Raw genomic sequence first — 19,805 nt, forward strand, 5'->3', positions numbered from 1 at the left:
GGTGGGGAAAAAAAAATCCAAGTTTTCTGAGTTTGATGCACCCTTTGTTTGAGTGGCATAAGGAGGGCATGTGTGTTAAAGTGATGCTGAGCAAATATTTTTCGATTTGAAGTGGTAATTAGTTATGTTTAATAAGGATATGAAGTTAGTCTGTGAAGATTGGAAGAGGAAGTAGAAAAAGTGGCGTGTACTTTGGTATGGTTTTCTTCATTAAAGGGGATTGTCACGTGGGCAGATTAGGGATTTTAGCAGTTTTCTGTAATAAACCAGAGTCTTTTATTGGTTGTATATTCTGTGCTATACTTCACATTTAGAAATGATGCCCGGTGTAACAGTCTTGCCCACATTGGTTTTGAGAACTGTGGATTTCTGTGCTGACTTTTGCTTTGATTTCTTTTGTAACTTACAGAATTGCATACCATAAATAAATCGGGCTGTTGCCTTTTGTAGCCCAGTAAACATGTTGGAGGACATGCTATTTAACAGGAAGCACTCAAATCTAAGAGAGCAAAAGCAGTCATCTATGCAAGAAAGAAAACTTAACTCCAGTAGTGGGAGTTACAACCCATGCTGTATTCTCTGGCATTTCCATCCTCGCAAGTGCAGAAAATGAGCACAATCAGCCAAATCCCTTTTCTCCTTCTTAACTACTGGGAAATAATCAATGCTGAAGTCTTTTCTTAGAGCCTAGTCTCACAGCTGGAATATTTATGGTATACAGAAACTTCTGAGCAAGCAAGGTATAAGCACAGAGTCTGTAAATCTCCTCACCTTGCAACCCCAGTACTGTTAGGAGGCATAGGTTTGATGCTGAAAAACTTGCTTCATCCTTGAAGTTTTCTTTGGCCACTAAAGATACTATGGAAACCTTTTGTTGTTGTTGCTTTGGCAAGTGGAGAGTCATAAAAGAAGTACAGATTGTGTAAGAAAATGACAGCAGTACAAGAAATGTCCCAACAGGACGACTCTCTCTAGGTGGAATTGCTGGTTTGGAAAAATGTCCATTGTATCTGAATCCCAGGAGTTATAAATCTCCTATTTGCAGTATATTGTTGCCATGGTGGTTGAAGACCAGACTATGTTCTTCATGGTAGTGACCCCTTAGAGGAATACCCTACAAGAAAATGTAGAATTTCATTCCACAAATATTTGTACACATCCTAATTGCTTTGCCCAAGCAGCTCTGTTGCTTTCCAGTGGGACAAATCATAGGCGTGGAACTACCCATCTGTATGTATTTGCAGATTCAGGACTTTGTACTATTGCACTGCACAGAAACAACTCCAAGGAAAAATAAAAAAGGTTTCTGAAAGTACAAACGAAATACAGACCTGATAAAATTTATTTAAAGTCATGAGTTGGGATTTTAATGGTTTTAGTAAGGTGCACGGAGATGTTGGGATATTCTTAGTGTTTGCAAAGATTTCTGTAAATATTAACAGATTTCACAGCGTTCCTTTTAAGTAGCTAAAATACAATTTTAATAATTTCAGAAATGGTAAAGCTATAAGATGTAAATGGCAGGTCATTTCCCAAGTTACAGGGTAACAGAGGGAATCAGAGGGGCAGCTGGGACTACAGCCCCTTCAGGATCTTATTCACCCGTCCACAATCCTGTGGCAATGTATTTCCATGCTCAAATAAACAAAAAATATCTTGCACACTCATATTGCTTTCTCATAACTTTCTCACAATGAAAAGCCTTTATGCTCAGCAAAAAGAAATGGCTGCTCTTTTGAATCTAAGTAATGAGTCATAACTCTGCTATTTTTGTAGCTTTCCAGCAATGCACATGCAGTTTCAGGGTGTTTTCTCATCAAATATGTTATTGCTATCATAGTACTGCTGCATCATCATGTGTCCACATGTGTCCAACCTGTTTTTCACCCTGTGAACCATATATCTGCCCAAGCCATGAGAAGGCACTTTCTTCAAGAGCATCCACTGAGAAGTACTTTCCCTTTTGGTCATACTGGTGTCTTGTTCTGGCAGGGGCAGCCTTGTAGCTTCAGGACTGTAGACTTGCAGCAGTTATTGCTTGCCATTTTGCTTGTCTGACAGAGGTGTGCATACTGTCTGGGAGAAGTGCTCCATTGCGGAGAGTCTTGGTCAAGGCTTTGAGAGAGTTTTTTTTATTTTTATTTTTTAATCTGTCAGATTGCCAAAAGGTGGCCTTGGTTCTAGGTATAAATTCATGTTTGGTGTCCTCCGGGCTGAAGGAACGTAATTGTGGTTATCAGCTAAAATAGGGAATGAGGCAGGGACTGCTTCAGAAGTTCCTGCTCTCATCTCCCCAAAGATATTTTGCATTCCACAGAAACCTCACTAAGCTCTGCTTTGGAGGGAAAGCAGGCCATTGTATTTATTAGCAGTGTTAATAGCCTTGCTAGCTAGAATACATCTCTACAGTGTTCATGGTATAAAGGAATGCATACATTTCTGTAGTGCATGACATGCTTGTATCCCAATTTTATGAACAGCTTTAGGCTTTAGCTTATACTGTACAGACAGATACAATGTTTCGTTTGTCCAAACTCTGGATTCATGTGGGCTTTTGATCCTAGAAGCCCACAAATCTATAAGGCATGAATCTTCAATATATTGTGAACTACTTTTCCTAAAGCACTCCAAAGATTGAAAACAGCATACCTAGGCTATATAGAGGCTGAAAGTTCACTTTGGGCATTAAGAATAACATCACTGTGGGAGTTTCTATGGCACTGAGTCCTTCCAACAGCAGTATCTGTATTTCAGTAGCTGTTGTCACAAAATCCAATGGCTGTGCTACTGTGCTAGCATGCATAACAGCATGCTTCCAAATTATGCTTGGCTTGTATGTTCACCCAAATGGTTATTTAAAAAGAAAACTCCATGAATCTTATTGAGGAGATGGTGGCTGAAAATACTTTCTGGGGTGGAGGGGCATGGAAAGGTGTCAAATCAATGGCTAACTGTTCCCTGCCATCTTAATGCTGAAATAGCAATATTCTCTATGTTAGAGGCTACCTATGGCAGATAAAGCAGATGATACATCTGTGAATTTCAGGGGATTATCCTTGAATGAAGGAGGCAGGAATATCAAAAAGCATACACAAAGGCAGACAATATGTCAGTTGTTTCTTTCTGTATGTTCATTGCATAGTTACTTTTTTTGCAATTCAGTATATGGACCCTAAATATTCGTTTGATGAATGATAATAGCAGTAGCACTTTTGCCAAAAGCAGCATATAATAATTTTTAAACGCTGCAGTCAAATAAACAAAGCCCTAGGAAATAAATGTTCTTTACAACTGTCAAGCTCAAAGCAAATGTCCATTTTCTCATCACCACAAAGTGTGCCTTCATCTGAGAAAGTGGGAGAGAATAGCCAGAATCACGCCTGTTATTTTCACAAATTATTTTCAGGAATAGATATAAATGTTACATTTAAAAGGGAAGAAAAGGGGAAGGAAAAGTGATTGGGTAGCAAGATGAAATTATCAGAAATGCTGAAATACTGAGCAATATGTGTAACCCAGCAGCTTAAGAGAGAGCAATTAGTGGCACATTTTATCAGTGATAAAATTCACTTATTCTTTCATTTTTTGTAAAACTGTCTTTAAATTAAGAGACCTTTCACCATGTAAGACATTTAAAAAGGAAAAAAAGAAAAAGGCGATTGTGTAAAGAAGCTGTAATTAGAAGTTTTAAAGTGATGATACAGACCTTTGAAATGGATCTGAATATACATAATGATTCTGGAAGGGTAAGCGTGAGACTTAACAGTGACGTTTCAGGTTTGGTGGTGACACTGACCGTCATTTCTACTAGCCCAAAGGCAAAACCAAACATAGTTAACCAAGTCTCTTGCAGCGGATTCCATCAGCTAGATAAGGTGTGCAGCACTTAATGTGCAGTACATCTGCTGACTGTGGATGTCACTGGAGAAGAATGTGAGGACAAGTCATTCTTTCATTATGAACTCTGATCAGAATGATTCCATCTTTGCATAGACAGATTATCATTATGTTGCTGATTAGTTAGCCTCTGTTCCCACTATTCAAGCTCATGCATTTGGTAAAAGGTCTCTTCAATACCCACTGAAAAATCAGTGGAAAAACTCCTATTGATTTCTATTGGATTGTGCAGTATTGTTGGGCCTGGTCTTCTACTGCGTTGCTTTAATACTTAGTAATCAATATTGAAGCATCAACTAATGAAAGCCAAGGAGTCTTGGCAACATTTCTCTCATACTACTTCTGAATAAATGTGTATATAAAAAGAGAGTATTAGACAAAATGAAGTCACTATACAATTTATACTCCTTTAATTACCTTCTGTCACAGCAAGTTATCATTACTTTTAATTAAGCAAATGTCTTTGGAGTGGTGAGATGTGCTGCCTCATACTTTGCGCCTGCTGGAAATGTTTATTTCTGTATTGGAGCTTTAATACGAAGTGTCAGGGGGATAGAAAGAGAGTAGAGGTTTCAGTATCAAATATATTCAAAATATTTGTGGGGCTTGCAGTTAATCACTGTCGTCTTTTGCCAAGGAAGTTCCCTGCCTTTTGCAATGGCACTGCTTGCTATAAAACATGAAATCTGCTTCTGATGGAAATGTAATAAAAACTGCTTATAGATCTAAGCTGAAATTTCTGTCAGATATTCAGTGTTATGTTCTTGAAGATTAAAACCTCTTTGAATATTTATTTGCAAGGTGTCCAGCTATTCTAGATCAGCTTTGAACTATCACTGGAGTGTGTGAATGATGCTCAGTAGTACATCTGTCACATATTCTATTATAATAAGGTTATTATTCCCCTTTCACTGTTTATCTATAATTCAGCTACAGCAATGAAAAAGACTCTTATGTACTATATGTGGGCACAAAGCCCGTGTAACCAATGCAAGCTTTTCAGACAGAGGATGAAAGGGAGTTAGTGAAGGTTATCAGTGCCAGGCATTGTTCTCACACCTCTGGGGTGTCATGTGGTGTGCCAAAAACCTCTTCAGTTACACAGTATTTGTTTAAATAAATTCACGGCTCTTCATTTGGACATGGCTTAACTTTAATAAGAAGGCTATATTGAAAGGGGGAAAAGTAGTGGTTTTTTATTTTTATTTATTTATTTGTTTGTTTGTTTGTTAAGTGTTTTAGTTTTCTGTGCTGCATTCATGTTAATGCTTCGGTGTTTGTGTTAAAAACTTTGCAATGAATGAGTAGCTCATGGTGATGTCCTTTTGCTAAACTGTATAAGCACTCACATCCAGACCCAGGGTTGGTGACCTGGAGCTCAACTGAGATTTGAAAAGCTGTTTAGAGCTGCAATGTGCTTTTCCTCAGCTTCAGTATGGGGGAGGAGGCCACTATTAATCAAAATAAGCTTGTGTGAGATAGGGTCATCGCCCTGTTACCCAGAGAAGGAAAGCAGCTGGGATTCTTCATTCTTTCCTGTCCTTTTAGGGGAGATCAGAGCATGTTGTGTACCAGCAGTATCTCTGAGCTGTACCCCTACCTTGCTTTGATAGAACTGGTGACCAGCCCTTGTTGTGAGCAGCAGTGTGTCCGGGTGATTATGTCCAACACAGAGTAGGAATCATTTGCTGATATGCTCCTTGGTCACCTGGCTCTGGAGCTTGTAAGCTCAGATTGACCTAAGCAGTCCCTGTGTAAAGCAAAGCTCCTATGCAAGAAACAGAAATGAAGAAAGCAAGCTATTCGGGTGCAAATCCCTCATGCTGATCAAACTTAATTCCTTCTTGCTCCCCTCTGGTGGATAAACGTTGGCCAGCTTTTTGGGTGAGAGGAAACTTCTAATCCCAACAACCCTTCCTAACCTAAGCTAACATACAAAAGGACACATTTTCAGAGAGCTGAACAAAAATACTTCACTTGTGCATTTAATTCCACATGTAATGAAGGATACTTTGTGCTCCTTTGTCCATTTAGTTCTGTTCTCCCTGTAGATTTCTGCTTTCACTTCCAGAACGAAGAATTCATATTGTACTTATTTATTTTCCCTGTAGAGAAAAGAAAAAGAAAAGGAAACTATGTTTGTGTTTGGATACCCAGAAACATTTATAGCTCTGCATCCAGCTCTGTGTACAGCTGTTCTGAGAGAGATACTAAAAAGCTGCAAGAGGCTTCTTGTGCCACCTTATCTCCTTCAGACAAGAGAAGAAACCCCCTGGCTTATAATGATAAGCTACAGCCTTGATCGATTTGATCTGTGCTTTTGTCCTTCATCATAATTTGAGCTATTGATTCTATTTATTAAAACTAATTCAAGGAACATAAACCCTGAGTGCTGTGCTGTTCCAGATCAGGCTGCTCTGGGCAGTCTGATCTGAAGCTAATCCATTCACCGCTGATTTATTTTCATTCTGTTTTCAAGCAGAGTTCTGTTCTGTGTCCTTACTTTTTTCCTCCATCTCTCTCAGCAAAAAAACCACCACCACCACCAACAACAACAACAGCAAAAAAAACAATTTAATTTCACACCTCCAGTGGGAGCAGTGTGATCTGGATTCCTTTTTCTGATACGCAGAGTGAGCTCAGGAAAGTTTCTCTGGCTCATATTTGTGCAAGTTTTTACATGGAAGGAGGTGAGGAAAAATTAGAGAACTAGTACAGCAAATGGGTCACAGTAAGCCTTTAAGCATCAGGAGAATTACAAGGCCAAGTCTATTCCAGTTGCTACTGTCACTTCTTGGTAGAAAATTCAGGGCTTTGTGGGTGTTTTGGGAGAGGACAATTTGTAGTGTCTGTGGGTGGTGAGCTGAGGCAGAGATATTGTCCATTGGTCAGTAGCTTGCTTCTTAAAGCACCTATGTATGAGAAAAGAAGCTCCAATCTCATTTAGTTCCTGATTCCCTGGCTATTTTGCAGCAGATCATGTACTGCAGTCCAATATAATGAGCAGGAAGCAGAAATCTTCAAAGAGAAATGGTTTTGAGGAAACTGTTTTGGTCTGGAGAAAAAAGAAAGTAGAGATTGAAGGGACTGTAAGATCTTGAAATTTCACATTGGCAGCATATTTCCCCTGGCTTTAAAAAGATTAGCAAAATGACCTCAAAAAACTTTGTGGAAAGCTGAAGTGTTCTTTTAATATTTTCATTATTGAAGAATGCTGAAGTGTTCTGATGGAATTTATTTTTAGAAATATGTTGTAGAGCCAATTCTTTGGAATGAAATAAAAGTCCGAATGAGATGCTGAAAGCATTAACCCTGATTCAGTTTTACCTTTTGATCTGCTGGCAGAGGGAGGGCACTAATCTTTTAATTGTTTTAACCTAAGGAGCAACCTTTTCTTCTGTGAGATACAAACACTTGCTCTAACTGCAAATATCAGAGAAAATTCCAACACTTCAATGAGACAGAGATCACCTTTTCCCAGTAGTGTTAGAACGAGTGTTGTTTGCTGATGTGAGCATGTCAAATGGTGAGTCCCATTTTGGCAGAGCCATCCTATGCTGGCTGTGTTGTGGTGATGGTTTTTTTTTGCTTTTCTGATGTGCATTTCAGTGGAGAGACAGGTGTTCCTACAACTCTATGTGGCTCAGGCACACCTTGAGTGGTGCCGTGTTTTGGTAGTCAAACTTCTTCTCATGTTTTACTTATATGAATCTATACATTTCTTCATCTTCATCTACCACCAGCAGTATCCTGTAGCAAAATGCTCCATAGCTTAAATAAATGTTGTGCAAAGAATGAAGTCCTTCCATTTTTGCAACTTTTTATCCAACTCTCGTCTTACTGTTCTGGTAATCATGGACAGTTGTCATCTTGCTGCTCACTCCATTCCTAGATCATTTTTTATGGTTTTCAGGCCTTGTGAAGACCTTTGCAGGATGACATTCATGACCTTCCTTCACTTTACTAACTCTTACACCTATACTCGTTTCTTCCAGTCGGGTGTTATCCAATTTTACATAAGTTATCTAGGAAGAGGACAAAAACATAGGTTACATTCACTAAGGTTATGTATTGGCACGACTGCTAACGTCTTTCTTAGGGGGTCTTTCATAACCTGCAGCTGCTCCATGAGCAGGTCAAGTTTCTCCCATCTTGATTCCATCCTCCTGTCACCATCTTTAACAGGACTATGTACATTTAGTATTTTAAAGTGCTCTACAGAGGTCTCATGTTTGAACAGCACTCTGAAGGTGAAAACACAAGCCATACCTTTATCCTGAATATATGATTTGTGGTCAAGCTGACATCTTTCTGAAACAACAGTAAATGCTTTCAAATTCACTAAAGATCTCATCTTGACCCTAGTACAAGATTTTCACTGTGTATTACTGGGAAGAGACATGTCAATATTAAATGAGATAATATAGTTAGTGTTTGTAAGGATGGTGGTTGTATCTGTTCAGGTTCATCATTGTAATATCTGAAGGTAAATCCCTGTTTATTAGAAGTTCAACAGATAAACTCAGCACTTGCATTGGTGAGCTAGCCTTCACTAAAATAATGAAAAATATATTTTATTTTATTTTAGTACAAGAAGAAGTAATAAGACTCCTGGTTTCGTCATTTATTTCTGTATTTCAAATCAGTGATGTCTATGGAGAAGAGGTCTCAATAACTGAGAAAGACTGTGAGGGAGAAAAGAAACTGTCAGGGGACTGGAGAATTAAATTGGAAAGAGCTATCCACCTGCAATTCATATCTCTGTGAATGTTTCCCTCAGCAATAGCTAATAGGCGAACTGAGAAAAGTTCTTGTCATGGAAACTGGGCAGCTAGAAAGAGTACCAGTGACCTGAAAATATATTGTGAGCTATGACAGTAAACACGTGTTTGCTGGACATAAATAAAATGTGCTTTGTCAGTCAAGTAGAAGACCTCATCTTGGCCATTGTCTGTGCGGTGCAAAGACTATCCAAGCTCTCCTATGCACACAGGAACACACTGCTCAGACTAATCTTGTTGGTGCTCGCATGTTCAGTGTGCTGTGTCCTTATTTCTCTTGCACCGACAGCGGCACAATCAGGAGCCAGCTGCTGCCAGGAGGCAGCAGTCAGCTGGGACATTCAGATCAGAGGAAGGCCTGACCAGAGGGCATGAACAGAAGGTTTTGTGTCTTTGTATGGTGCCAGACTAAATGAAAGGTGGGATTTTTCAACTTTTCCACTTTTGGTGGTGGTTATTTCAAAACATGTCTGAAATGCAAATGTACAGTTTGTTATGTGAAAAGATGGAAATGCCCCACTCACCAGAGTGAGACATGGGATCATATGGCATTAGGCCAGCATATTTCTGTATGAACTGTGTCAGCAGTCAACAAGTCTAATTGGCGGCTTGAGAACAATGGAGGATGTGCTGTTCATATGCTTCCTGCTTTGGAAGTTGCTGTTTTCCCAAAAACTGCCAGTTGAGTTAGTTGTGTTCGGTGCTCATGATGCTTTTTGGAAAGTATATATAGCATATATTTGATAGGAGAAAGGATATTTGCCTTTAAAAGGCTCACACTCATATCCAGAGGAAAAAGATAAAAGTATGATCAATTTTTCAGGTGCTGTTCCTTAAATGGTTTCTGACCACTCTGTTATCTGGGAGAATCAGGTATTTCATTGCAACTTCAAACAAGCTTTTGTGTATCCAAATAAATGTAAATATTTGGTGGAGATTCTCTTATTAGGCTGTGTGTGCTAGTTAAGTGAAGTAACAACGAGACACTTTTCTCTGTACTTTATTATTTTATGTGATTTCAGCTGTGTCCCACTAAACAAAGTAGGTATTTTGCTTATGAGACTATGGATAAGAAAGATTAAAAAGCATGATACTTGACAGCCTATAGAGCTGACTAATTGTTCAGTCAGTTGTATGAAGCTAAACAAGTGGAGTGCTGGATTCTGCAGCTGGAACAGGGCAACCCGAGATGTATGTACAGACTGGGAGATGAGAGGCTGGAGAGCAGCCCCATGGGGAGGGATGTGGGGGCTTTGATTGATCACAAGTTGGTGAAGGATCTAGGTGAAGAGGGCAGTGAGCATGGAACAGCCTGCCCAGGGCAGTGGGTACAGCTCCAATGCTGGAACTCAGAGAGTGTTTGGTTAGTGCTCTCAGATATAGGGTTTGGGTTTTTGGAAGAGATGTGTGAATCCCTTCCAACTTCGGATATTCTATGATTCTATGATCTTTCTAATGAATTAATCAGGCAAGATAAAGAGACAAAGGCAAATTATTTATTATTTTGCTAAACAGTGAAGGATCAGCAATACATTTTGCAGAAAAACTTTCTGTTTGAAGAGAGTTTTGTCTTTAGTAAAAAATCCAACCCAGAACTTGCAGGATTTTGTCTGTGGATAATTTATTTCAGTCAATAAAAATAGCATAATGTGTGGTGAGCATGCTGACATAGCAAGTCATGAGGTCTTCAAGGATGGAAACACTACACACAAAGGGTACCTATCACCTTTCTGGTATAACCTGTACCGATGAACAAACCATTGTTCCTCTCCCTGCTGAGGAGTATGATCTATTTTAACTCATTCCTGGGACAGGAATAGAGCTGTGTGTGAGCGAGATGTCTATTTTTGCTCCAAATCAAAAGTGGGAAGAAAGTTCTGAAGAAGACAATACATACAAAGCCCCCCATCTGCTTGGACTGTAGACATTTTCCATCACCCTGTTTGCCTTGACAAGTTGCCCACAGGAAAGAACATAAAGTAGAACACACTGTGGAAGAAGAACAAAATACCCAGGACTTGTGCAGTGCTCCTAATACTAGGAAAGTATTCAGAGATATTAATATGAATAGACACGACAGAGAGAGTTTGCTCAGAGTGAATGAATTTTTAATGGCTCCTCACCATAAAGATGGTTGTAGATATTAAGGTCACTTTTCAAGGAAGTAGCATACATTTCTCATGCTGTATGTTTCTCAAAGGCATATGTGAGTAAGCAGGGAGAACAAGCGTGTGCTCTCCGAATGTAGTGTAGTGTCTCCCAGTATAATCAATACTAATAAAGTGCAGCTATTTGTAAAAATAAAGCAAATGCTGTTTTCTATAACAGAGACAGAGTAACTTCATTCAATTAAGTTATTCATCTTACACAAAACAGTTCTCACTGCATGCCATTGGCATTAATAGGAGCAATTTTGGCTGAGTTTTCAAGCGTACTGTTGGCATTTTTTGTGGGCAACTCATTCTTGACAGTTAAACCCTTTTTGGATGAGAGTATGCTAGCTGCGAGTCTGTTCACTGAATGTAAAGAGGACTTGTTTGTTTTTGCAATTCATACTTGGTGGCAAATCTTTATTCTCTGTGTGTCTGTACTGTGGGAACCAATGTCTCTGTGTCAGAGGGTGTTCTGCAGTCATTCTACTCACGGGATGTCATTTGTGTTTGTTGCGTCTGCTGCACATTGCTGCTCTGCATCTAAATCTTCACAGTGGCATTTGTCAGACACTTTGCAAAGTGAGTTGACATATCCAGGCAACTAGCCTGGATAATCACAACTCTGTACAACTCAGTTCCTCTCCGGCTTTATCTCAGTGTAAAGCATCTCAGCCTAATGAGATGGAGAATTTAGACCTAGTGAGGAGCATTGAACGTCTCAGGCTGAGCAACAGCATGCTGTTTTATCTCTTTTCCTGACTGTGATTCTTGCGTTTTACTTTTTTCTCCATCTTTTTGATATTTTTTTTTTTAAGCCCCCAGCATCCGAATTCATCCCACTCTATTCAAGCAGAGGCATTTAAAGTCATTCTGAAGGTTTATATTTAACTGCCTGAACGTGTGACCTCAGAAAAAAGTTATCTGCAGCACAGTAGGGGTATGTTACTGAGGACAGTGCATGCTTTGTCCAGAAATGAAAAGTGTATCAGTGCTGAGACTAAACATACTATGTTTTTTTTGGAAAACTAAGAAGAAGAGGAGAGGAGTAAGCTTACAAGTATGTTTCTTGATCATTTTTGCAGTCATGTAGATTAACTGATGCTTTCTTTATTTTTAATATAATTCTGTGTCCTTCCTGATCTCTCCTTATTCCCTCTTAACTGCTGAGGGGCACATCATGCAGCTTATTAGCTGACCTAAGTGGGAATCTGGTAGTAAAGCAACCCCCACAGCAGCTTTTCTGTGAACAGCATTACAGTTCTGTCAGGGAAAAGAGGTCCTCAGCAGTGCAGGCAGAGATGTGCCTTGTTTCTGTTATGGTATGATGGGTGCCTCACGATGGAATGCCAATGGAGCATCAGCTGTAGGATCCTAAAACGCCTTCCTTCAGCTTTTTGTAGTCAGGTGGAATTATTTTGCCTAGCAAATATTCAATGCTATCACCATTTTGAATGGAAATGCCGTAACTTCTATTCATTGTACTTCTAATTCAAAATAGAAAAGGGAATTGGTTTTAAGGGACATCATTAGTAAAGATTAAAGAGTGATTTTTCATATGCAGCTGCACGTGTTGCCTTTTAAAGTCAGACCTTCAGAGTAGAAAGTCATTACTAATAACCGTATCATCACAGTTCTAATTGTATTTACTTTGTCTGTACATTTCACTGTTTAATAGTGCATAAATGAAAATATTTTCTTTCTCAGAGGTGGCTGCTTACATTACTGTTAGGCCTGGAATGATTCCTGAGTTGCGTACCTGAAAGGGCATCATGCTCTCCCCCAGATTTATTGTGCATTTTTCATTTAAACGTAAGAATAGTGTGACTCTGCTATCTTTAGAAAGTACACAAGCTTGCATGCAGCTATAATGCCTTACGCTTTGTGAGTTTCACCCTAATAGCTTCTTGTAAAATTTTAATGTTTCATCAGTTTACTTATTGCTATCTGTAGAAACAGCCGTAAAAAGATGGCTTCAATTTCTTCCATTTTGGTGGAGTTAGGAAGACAAAAAAAGAAAAAAGAAAGAAGGATGAGTTTTTGATTATGATGCTGAAACTCAGGAGCTCTGGCTTCAAGCCCTTGACCCTCTGACAAATTTCCTTTGTGGTCTAAGGAAATATCTTTTGGTTTGTATTTGTACAGCAAAGGCAGATGTGATCAGTTTTCTTGAGAATTAAGGGGAAAGGTGCCAAGATACTTGTAAGAACTTCCTGTACGCATTTCTCTTCAAGTTCTGAATTGACTTAACTTTTTGTCAGGACCTGATGTCTCCTTTAAAAAAATATTAACTAGGCGTTCCAGTATTTGAAGGGAGCGTATCACCAGGAGACGCAATGACATTTTATGAGAGTGGATAGTGATAGGACAAGGGGGAATGATTTAAACTGAGGACAAGTTTAGGTTAGATATTAGGAGGAAGGTTTTCACACAGAGAGTGGTGATGCACTGGAGCAGGTTGCCAAGGAGGCTGTGGATGCCCCATCCCTGGAGGCATTCAAGGCCAGGCTGGATGTGGCTCTGGGCAGCCTGGTCTGCTGGTTGGTGACCCTGCACATAGCAGGGGGTTGAAACCACATCATTGTGGTCCTTTTCAACCCAGGCCATTCTATGATTCTAAGACCTTTATCTTGTCCATTGACTATGTGGTCACTGAGGTCTCATTGAGGAAGTACTTTTTTTTTTCCTGTCTTTTCCATAAAGTATATAATGCCTGATTTTTCTTTGAAATACTCTCATTCACCTGCTCTTCTTACCCCATGTCCATTAAGAGGCTGCACAGTCTAGATAATTTCTCCTTTCACAAGCATTAGAATTGGTTAAAGAGCAATGGGCAGATCACAGTAGGTGAATGCAATGATTAGATGCTTTCAGCCAGATTGTGCACATTAGCAAGGGATTAAGGTCTCTCTTTCATAAATCAATTTAACTGTGTGTAAAGTAGGGCTGCTTAGACTCTTTAAATGTACAGATAATGTCTCAGATGGAAAAATGAATTTTAAATTGTAAAAATTGTAAAATAAATGAATTGTAAATTGGAAAATTAATTGCAAATTGTAATGCTTTTCCTTCAGTAGTCAGGCATGTCTGTCTGTGTCATCCAGTACTCTCCTTTGAAACAAGTCTGTAAATAAATTGTATGAATAGCCGTTACTGAAAAATATTCTGCTTGCTTTTAATTTTCCTTTGGATGAACACCTGTTGGCAGTTGAAAATAGCTTTAAAACATCATATGAATGTGATATAAAGACTTTAAAACCAGAAAAGAAATGAAAGCAGTTTTTGTGTATTGGGGTTGATGATTTTTGAAGCCTGTTTCATGATGGTTTTGGATCTGATTTATGTATTTACTCCTCTATGTCTGCTGATAGGAGGGGGAAACCATAGCTGTGTCCAAAAGCAGCTGCAAAATGATTTTTAGATTTCAGAGGTCTTCTACTTAACACAGCTGATTTTCATGCTGATCCATGAAAACAATTTTTAAAAAGGTTAAAATTTGAAATGTTTAAGTTTGATTGCACTTTGGGAAAGGAACTCGAGACTTTGGCCCGTTGTGCACTTGCTTGTAGATGAAGACTCGAACTCCTGCTTTGAGATCCATAGGGTCTGAAGCCTGTCTGAGCTTTGTGAGCATGCTGAGAATAGCACTTCTGCATGGTCAGAGGCTTCTGCCTGCCTTGGGTTGGGTCACCTAGACACCATGTCACAAAGCAAGAAACAGCTGCCATAAAATAAATTTTCTAAGAAAAACAAGAAGCTAAACACAAGGCCTAGAGATAGCCATTGAGCTCTTCTTAAGAACTGATGGGAGGCAGTCAGCTACTCACTGACTTCTGCTAGGATTATTTAGCTTAGCGTGTGAATTTCTAGTCCAAAATCAAGTCATGTTTTTTGCTATAAACAAAGAAGGATTTGACCTTTTACATTAGCTTTTTTTTTTTTTCTGTTGATGAACCATTCATGTAGTTCAAAATATTAAAATACGTGTGTATTTTATGACTATTTCTAGAAAAAATGCTGTTGTTTGTATATGTCTGCACATTCCCCTTCCTTGTGGAGATGTTTATTAGACCCATGCCCTGGTCAAAGAGAAGTAATTTCAGTGAGCTGTGGACTTAGAGATGTTCTTCACAACTTTAAACCAAATCACATTTAAGCTCAAAGGAATTTCATGATTGAATCCAGTGAGAATAAGGAGAAAAATTAGTGCCAAGCTGATACAGCCAGGTTGGTTTACACCATCTAAGACACAGTCTGCAATGTCTATTTTTTTTTCCAATTACAGCATGAAAAGCAAAATAATCCTTCACTGTTGCATTGTCTCGTCAAGCAAAACCACAAATAAACACAGGGCAGAGTTTTGTTGATTCTTGTATTTTGTCAAGAGCATGCTAAGTAGGTCATAGCATCATTTCATTTTGTCTTCTCCTGATTTAAGGCAGATTCGTCTGCTGGGACCTCCAGCAAATCTCCAAAGCAAGATGCAGTAACAAAGAAACAACCAAAAAAATTACAAAAAGACCAAATAAAATCTTGTTGTAAATCTTTCGGTCTGATAAAACACATGGTACTGCAGAAGATTAGATGGTGATAGCACCAGTATGTTGGCTTGGATACTGAAGTCAAATGGCTTTGAACATCCTGTTGCATTTATTTATTTGGAACTCAATTTGGTGATTTAGCATTATGGTCATGGAATATTTTAGGCTTTTTTGTTTTGTTTTCCTTTGGTCCTTATGATCTCAAGCTTACACTGTCTTCTTGATGTAGTTCATTTTAACATCATGAATTTGCAATTTACATGGGAGGTAATTCCACAAGACACACATTTTCTGATTAGCTGTGTAGATAAGAGAAATGAGTTTTAGAATGTTTTGTAAGAACTGTACTCAGCCATGTTTAATGAAGCAGAAATTAATGAGTTTTTTTCCAAGTCTAATTTTCAATAATTGCGGTTGTTTGTTGGGCAAGGTTATAGCTGGTGATGGGGGGCATTTTCCAGAGAAGGGAGCTGGGAAGAGGGTGCACGAGCACAATGGGAGCAAATTCTGGTAGAGACTTCTGCCAAGAAGTCTCTTTCTAATTGCTTAAGGAAAAACTTGTGGCACCAGGGTCTGAGAACTCATTTGATGAATATGGAAAATACAGTGTTTCACACATAAGTGACTAACCTCACAAGCACAGCATATTTATGTTGATTTTCTCACTGCACCCACTTTGCACATTTTCTATGCACCTCTGTTTTTAGAGACAATTTGCAGAAATGACCTTTATTTATCCACTTTTCTAATCTTATTTACCAAGTCTTTTTAGTTACCCATACCTTAGGCACCAGATGCTTGAATAATTATATCCAATCTTCCGTCTCTTTGTGGTGATGTTGATCTACTTTCTTTCACTGTGGTCACAGAGGGCTAGGTGGAAGAATATTAATTTTTCTTGAAAATTCTTTTCCACTTCATTCTTACATTCTGTCTGTCTGAACTACTTCAGCTGCTGAAGACTCTATTTTAGGGAAAAGTTTCATACATCTCTTTGTAGCTGAAAATGTTAGTTATTCAGGATCATTTTACCTGCTAATTTCTGTTTCTTGCATCATCTTCTACATACTTTGAGATAAACTTGGCACTATGAGATTTCTTTTGAACTAGACACAACAATATAGAAACAACATATATTTGGGTTGTATGCCCTTCATTGTGATATAATGTGCAAGTCATCTGTGTCAGTGGCTTCATATCAACTGAGGCCTTGCCCTCTTAAATAACCAGGCTTAGATGTCTGTGTGTAAGTAAATAAAAAAGTAGGTGATAGCTCTACTATAATTCTGACAGGCCTAGCCTTAACTGGCAACAGTATTTCAGTATTTTTGTAATCGAAAAATTTATTTGTAGCCTTTCATGAGATTAACTAAAAGTGATAAAAGGCATTTAGATGTGTAGACATTAGAGGTGGGACATAGGAAAACCTGTAGGAATTGGGCATGTTCAGCACAGAGAAATATCACCTGGTCTTACATGAGATTAATTCTCTCTCCAGGTGTAAAAATATCCTACCACACAACAGACAACAATCATTCTCAATCAGAATACTGAAGTGGAAAAAAACAGTTAAATATTATGTAATACAATATATTTAAGTGCATATGTATGCAGTAACTTGCATATATATATATATATATATATATATATATATATATATATATATATGGAGTGTATATCTGGCTTTGCATGTCAGTGACAACTAACTTTTTATTGATAAAGTCCCAAAGAATGACCTTCAATAAAAGTATTTAAACTGAGGCTTAAATCCTCTCTGGACATCAAAGGTTCCACAGGAGAAACGGGCCAGATTAAAATCTAGTTTGTACTGCTGTATATAGCCAATAAACATTTTTAGTGGTATTATATCATTATAATACTATAAAATCATTATATACAGTACAGTTATTATACAGTTCTTCTATTTCCAGCCAGATAAGATGAAAGGTAACCATGTTTCCTTTGCTTGTTTTCTCATTATGTGTAAAGCTTTTGATGGCCCCAATGCTGGAGACCTTGCAAGGGCTTCTGGAATGAACTGTAGCATAAATAACGATAACACTAACATCCATGAACTTTGAACTTGTATTTATGTGTATACATATATATATATATTTATATTTTTTTAATCTGTCCAAGAGAAATCAAATCTAACTGTATATGTCTCTAAAAGAATGCTAGGGTTAAGCTCTGTCTTGTTTTCCTTGGTGGCATAAGGAGTTCATAGCCTTGGCTGTACAATGCTTCACCTGCAGTAGGGCACAGAGAGAGGTTCCTGGCTGCTGAGCACCATTTGGTGTGAGGGAGAGACTTGATGCTGGGATTCCATTCCCTGTGTCTGTCCTTCTGCTGCTGGAGTAGCATCAAGGGAGCACGAAGCCTTCTTCCATCCCAGTAAAGATGCTGTGAGAAGAGCTCTCTGGATTTTTGTTGTTTTGTTGGGGTTTTTTTTGTTGTTGTTTTTGTTTGTTTTTTTATTTATTTTGAGGGTATGGAAGACCTGGGTGTGTTGGAGATGAGATGTACATCCATGTAACTGCCTGCATAAGTTACAGATCTTTGGATCACATAATCCTTAGTCTAACTTTCCTCTTGTCCTGTGCCAAGTGCCTGGCTGTGGGTTTTTAATTCTGCACCATGTGCTGAATGTTTATGGTTTTCTGTGGTTTCTGTTTGGGTACCTAAGTCCTAGCATTATTTGTTAGGACCAAACAGTGCATTTCTCCATTAAGTACATGTTTTTAAAGGACAGCTTTTTTGTTTGGCATGAAACATACTTGAACAAAGATGGACTGTATTTGTTTCTTTGGCCTTAAAACAATTGCAGTCACAAAACTAAGAAAATGCTTTTCAATTCTTTTCTCCACGTGCCCCAGAAAAAATTTGTTACCGAATAGCTAGTATCTCAAGTAGAGTGCAGATAGATTCTTGGAGCCTAATTGGTGAGATTTATTGTAATACAGCATTCCAATAGTTGTAATGGACTCCTATTCATTGCACAGTTGATAATTCAACAAGTAACTGATTCTAATGTTCAATATTAGTTATAACATTAAAGCTGGCTTTATTAGCCTACTTGGGGATGTTTAAAAACAATTAACCTTAATTTAATGAAGTGGAATGTGAAACTTCAGCTATTAAACTTCAGTTCTACCTTAACTGCTCCAGGGCACTAGGCATGTAGCTCCTAAATTCTGGCTCCTTATTAGCACAGGATTGGAGACTATTCAGCAAAGAAGCCCAAGGTTTGATTCTTCTATGTACTTGTAGCATTACTTATGTAGGTAATGTCATCTATGAATGAAGCTCCCTTCTTTAAGTAGTGTCAGGATCAGGCTGTAAATTCTTTGTGGGGTAAAGAATGGTATAGGCCAGTGTTTAATTAAAGAATTGCAAATCTATTGATGATCTACAGAGAGGATTCATTTCAGAGTATTGCCATAAAAATACATAAGTGGCTTTTCAGATGGAGCCCACTTTCTATAGTGCCAAAATTAGTCATGTCTCTACAAAGGAGAGGTTAGGAAAGGTTTCAAAGTAGATCAAAGTTAAACAGTTGCCTGATGGTTCAGCTCTGCAGCACTAAGCCTGCTGAGCGGTCTGCACAGATCCAATATCTGAACTCTGAAGGTACAGACATAGCTTTGCATGAATTATACTGACTGTGCTTTTAGTAGGGCTTTACAAATTGCTTGATCCAGATTAGGCCTTTTGTGGAAGCCCTTTAATCCTTCAGGCATTTGCATAATGATCTCAATGCTGTAATATTTGTGTGACAGTATACAGCAGCACTGTCTAACTTACATTAATAATAGTGCAAGAAGAATGGAATACCAAATTTTTATCTTTCAGGACTGAGATTGCCACCCATTTCAATGCTTAAAATAGGATGGGGCAAAACTCACTGCTGCTGTAATCCCACTGACATCTCTAGAACTAAATGAGTTGTGCACTGACTTTGTCGTGTATAAGTAAATGCTGACTTGAAATTTGATCATCTAAATGAGGAGATAGATTTTACTGAAGATCTAGAATTTAAAAAATAGAAACCTATCATAATGGTACTCTTATGAGAATATGATGTACTTTTTCCATAAGTTTGGATTAAAATGTGATGCTCTCATGTGAAAATTCTAAACTCATCAGCTGAAATAAAAAATAAATAAGGATTCTATAAGTAGTTTGTGTGAACAATAAGGAATAATGTCTCTAGTTTTTAAGTATTGTGTTAAAATGTGCAGGACTACACAGCAGGCAGTACCAGCCTGAGTTCCAATTTCTTTAAGGTGTAGTAGATACTGGACTGTTCTTTTTGTTGTTGGTGGTTTTGTTTTTGTTTTGTTTTGTTTAATGTTTTGTAGTCCTCTGTTTACTGCGATAAAAGATGAGTTCAGGTTAACAACAAGGTTTATCTGATATTTCAAACTTTTATTCTT

General features: G+C 38.2%; 1 protein-coding gene across 4 annotated transcripts in view; it reads left to right on the top strand.

The window, feature by feature from the left end:
- Window positions 1–19,805, top strand: part of FSHR (follicle stimulating hormone receptor) — a 120,774-nt gene that overhangs the window by 52,663 nt on the left and 48,306 nt on the right. The window lies entirely within an intron of this gene.

Source organism: Lagopus muta, chromosome 2 (genome assembly GCF_023343835.1).
Source record: "Lagopus muta isolate bLagMut1 chromosome 2, bLagMut1 primary, whole genome shotgun sequence".
Taxonomy (NCBI): Eukaryota; Metazoa; Chordata; class Aves; order Galliformes; family Phasianidae; genus Lagopus; species Lagopus muta.